Source organism: Pyxicephalus adspersus, chromosome Z (assembly GCF_032062135.1).
Source record: "Pyxicephalus adspersus chromosome Z, UCB_Pads_2.0, whole genome shotgun sequence".
Taxonomy (NCBI): Eukaryota; Metazoa; Chordata; class Amphibia; order Anura; family Pyxicephalidae; genus Pyxicephalus; species Pyxicephalus adspersus.
In genome coordinates, this window is record NC_092871.1 from 7,429,399 (window position 1) to 7,434,463 (window position 5,065).

Here is a 5,065-nt window from a genome sequence, read left to right on the forward strand (position 1 = left end):
AATTTTCCATTTATATGTAAATATTATTTCCCTCTCTATAATATAGTTTACATTTAGTACTCACACATATATAAAGATATAGGATGATGAGAGCTCCAAAGCTGAAAGTGGAAAAGGAAAATATACCATAAAAGTATTAAGGCTTTAAAGTAAAAATAACAGTGACTGTTGATCCAGGGAACATCCGATTGCCTCATGGAATCGGGAAGGAATTTATTTCCCCTGTTGAAGCAAATTGTACCAGGAGTTTTTTTGCCTTCCTCTGGACCAACTATGTCTTACAGGGTTTTATATCTGGGATATCTCTATTTCCCTAGTGGTTCAACTTGATAGACTTGATGTCTTTTTTCAACCTAATCTACTATGTAACTATGTAACCAGATTGTAAGCTCTTCTGAGCAGGGTCCTTTCCTCCTTCTGTGTTAATGTCTGTATCTGTCTATAATTTGCTACCCCTATATAATGTGTAGTTCTGTGTAATATGTTGGCGCTATATAAAAACCGTTTAATATTTGTAATAATAATAATAATATACCAACTTCATTTTTACAATGGAAATAATAAGGGGAACTTTAATATCATAATAGTTAGCATGAAAAAAACATGTTCACCTATTTGAACAAATGGGGAATATAGCAGGGGGACTTTCACACATATTCAACAACATGTGAAATAGTCATATACAGTAGAACTTGTGCCTAATTTATTTTCTATACTGTGTTATTTCTTCGTGTTAAACATACACATGTATTTCTGTAGGAAAATAAACACATGAGAACAAACCTTAAGTTGGTTAAAGGTGGGAACTTGTCCTTCTAAATCTATAGAATACTTTATGATATATGCATGAACGACTGACAATGAACGACCGCAATACAAGTGAAGGGTGCAGAGCACAGCGCGGTGGTGCTCACTTGATATCCTACCCCCTCCATAGAAAAGAATAGTTTTGTGTGTACATTGCTCAGAATAGCCTTGTGTGTACATTGCTCGCTTGTTTATCTGTTACTCCTTTGTTGCTGAAAGATTTGCATAAGTAGGACTACAATGATGGGTCAATGGCAATGTGCCTTCACCTCAATTTTCTTTTCAGAATTCCTTCAGAATGTTTGCTATCAGATGTGTATTTTGTAAACTATGATGACCTATAGTTATTTGATAGACACATTTAGGAACTATTTGAAGGTCAACTAGCACATTGATAATTGCATTGATTTATGCGTGTAATTATGTCTAGAACAGCAGCATGCCTTTTTTTTTGCACTTTATTAGGTAAGAGGTATTTATGAGCATAGCTAAATTTAGCTACATTACTCTGTGCACTCAAAGTCGGATTACCATCTGCATATCAGACCATCATCCTGATGATTAGGAATTGTAATTACAAGCTATGCCATTTGCTGATTTTTTTTTTACAGTGGCAGTGCACAGTGCAGAGTCATCTTCTAAGAGACAAACAGAAGTTCCTTTAAATCCATGTTTTTCTGCACCCAACCCTGCTTGGTTCTAAATACTGAAGGGAGAAGCTGCACAGTGACCAGCCTATTTCTCTATCACTCTGCTTTCTCCTCCATTCAGCATTCCTTTTTTTAGATCACATGATGAGAACAGATTAGCTGCTTGTAAATGCTTCCTCTCACATTCCAGCCCTGCTGTATAGGGACTAGAGAATTCTAACAGGTCAGATTCAGATACTTACACTGCTAGCATTTCATAAATGTTTATTTTTTTGATGTATTGGTAACAGAACTTCTTGACATCTGTGTATTTATTATCTATCAGATCATCCTTTATATAACTTCAGATGTGTTTTTGTAATGTATTTTTAATTGGATATATTGTGGGTACATGAATGTGCATGATCTTGTATATATGAATATGGTCTTATTTGAACATATATCAAGCTCTTACAGTCCCTATACATCACTGAAAGATTGTGAGAGGATGAAGCAGCACAAAAGCCAATCAGTTTATGTGTTAAAAAGAAAGAAAGCACAAATTAATCGCTGTGCTGATTCTCTTTTATTTTCCAGTAAAATGCTTGGGAATAATCCAGATGACCTGGGCTAAGAAGAAGTGGGTTAAACGATACCAGCATTGAATTGAGTATATAAAAGAATAAAAGTATTTTGTTGGAAATCACCAAATTTAAACATATTCCAGCAAAAGCTGCTTTTGACCTTTTTTTTTAAATAAGCTATTCATTTTGTTTTGTGTTTTTGACTGATGTTCTGCTTTAATTGTTTTTCATAGCAGAGGTGTTTTCAAGTTTGCTGCAGTTAAACTTTAAAGTAACATTTTTTTTGTCCATGTGTAGATAAACTGCTGACAAATATGAACCCTTCATTTTATAATAAACTGATAAATAAAAATCATCTGTTATTCCCCCATCAACACCACCATCTTGCTTCCCCTAAGGCATGAATAAAGTATAGCCAAGATATGAATCCAAGTGTTCAGCATCTCTGCCTTTCCAGTGACAGTAATTTGTCTTTGAGGAGTGGTGAGAGATGAGACTAAATTGATGACTTTGACAAAACAAATGGCATATCAGTAACTGCTCGCCTTGCAGGAAGCTGATAGAGCAGACTATGAAGGTTCCGAGAGCAGTATTTTTATATTTTTCAAACTTTACAATCTTCTTTTTGTATTTTTGCCCAACATTTTAAAATTTACACTTACTTCATTTATACTTCCATAACCTCTTCATTAGGCTTCAAAAAAATAGTTTTTACTAAAATCCAGCAAGAAATACATTTTGGTTGTAATAAATGAACCCAATAACACTTGTAATTGTATTGTCAATAGCATTGTGTGGTATTATTGTTAAAAATGTATTGTGTTCTTTAGGTCTCATGTAGGTTTTGTTCCTGATGAAGCAAAACGCGTCAAACATTTTTGGACCTTTGCCTGATTGCTGCCTGACCCTGACCTTGGATCCTTGTCTCTGGACTTCTTGGCCACGCAAGCCCCTCGGTGCTTGCACTGGGTATCCTGACTCCTGTGGTCAGCTGCCACTGGCCTGGGGATTGCTCTGGAGTGGCACCTGGCAGCTACCCTGCAGCCCAACCCTATCCTCACCATCAGAGGCTCTAGTGAAGACCTGGTAGCGGTTTAGTTACGCCCCTCTGGAGCATACCCAGTCAGTGGCACAGTGGGTCCACACCCGCTTGCATAACAGTTTGCTCAGGCCATGGACTCCGCTGATCCGGACCTTCCCAGTACCACTGAATTACACCAGGAGTTGGCTCTGCAGCGTGAGCGTCAGGATCACATATTGTGTTATCTACGCAATGTGAATATGCGCCTGGATGATTTGACATCGGCAAACCCAGCACCATCAAGCATTCTTGCTCCAACCAATTCAGTTCCTGCCCCGCCTCCTTCTTACGTACTAGGTTCTGGACCATGTCTTTCAGCTCCCCCACGTTTCAATGGTGACCCTAAGCAGTGCCGGGGGTTCATAAATCTATGTACTCTGCATTTTGAACTTTTACCTCACCAATTTGCCTCTGACCGAGCCACAGTGGCTTTTCTGATGTCACACCTTACTGGGGAGGCGCTGGCCTGGATCAATCCCCTCTGAGAGAGGAACGACCCAGTCATAATGGATCTACAGGCTTTTCTAGAGACCTTCCGCAAGGTATTCGATGAGCCCGGTCTCACCACTTCTGCCACATCCTCCCTGCTGCGGTTGCGTCAAGGGAAGCAATCCATGGGCAGGTATGCAGTCCAGTTCCGTACATTAGCCTCGGAACTCGGATGGAATAATGAGGCACTGGTGGCCACGTTTTGGGAGGGACTCTGTGGGAGAATTAAAGATGAATTGGCCGGTGGGGATGTCCCCTCCTCCCTGGATGACCTCATCTCCCTGGCTACTCGAATTGATTTACGGTTCCAGGAACGTGCCAGAGAAGTGGCACGTGAAGTGGGTCCTTGTCATCTGGCATTTTCACCTCCGCAAGCTTCTAACCCACTGCCTCCCATGTTGTCGGCAGTCCCTGAACCCATGCAGGTCGATCGGGTTAGGCTGTCTGACCAGGAGCGCAATCACCGCCGTGCTAAAGGACTTTGTTTCTATTGTGGTGGTTCTGATCATGTGCTCCGCACTTGTCCCTTGAAGCCGGGACTGCCTAGCCCAGGGTCTGTGGGAGAGGCGGCCCTAGGCGAAGGTAATTCCTCTCCTCCTCTAACTCTGCCAGTAACCTTGTCTTTAGGTGATGTTCGATTTACTGAGATGGTGCTTCTGGATTCCGGAGCAGCAGGGAACTTCCTAAAACAATGCCTAGTGGGTCGTTATCAGATATCCGTTCAACGCTTACAGAAGCCTCTGACTATATCGTCCGTCGATGGAAAGGCTCTGTCTGAGTCCATACACTTCATCACGGAACCTGTAAAATTACAGGTGGGAACACTTCATTCTGAAGAAATTGCGTTCCTGGTTCTGTCAAGTCTGTCGCATCCTCTCCTCTTGGGACTTCCGTGTTCATGAACCTGTCCTTGACTGGAGGTCCGGAGAGCTGCTGCGTTGGGGACCGTCCTGTCATGAAAAATGTCTCCTTTCTGTCCAGCCATCTCGGTCAACGCAGGTATCACCCAATCTCCAGGGTCTGCCGGCAGCCTATCATCCTTATATGGATGTCTTTGATAAAACGGAGGCTGAAACGCTACCCCCTCACAGGCCGTATGACTGTCCTATTGACTTGGTCCCGGGCTCCTCGCCTCCTCGTGGGCGCATCTACCCCCTCTCACCAGCTGAGACTCAAGCCATGTCCGAGTATATCAAAGAGAACCTTGACAGAGGATTTATCCGCAAATCTTCCTCTCCAGCTGGTGCGGGGTTTTTCTTTGTGAAGAAGAAAGATGGCTCTCTACGTCCGTGCATCGACTACAGAGGTCCTAACAAGATAACCGTAAAGAATAAGTACCCGCTTCCCCTAATCCCTGAGTTGTTTGATCGCCTTAGGGGAGCTAAAGATTTTTCCAAATTAGACCTACGTGGGGCCTACAATCTGATTAGGATTCGCCAAGGGGATGAGTGGAAGACCGCCTTCAATACCCGTGA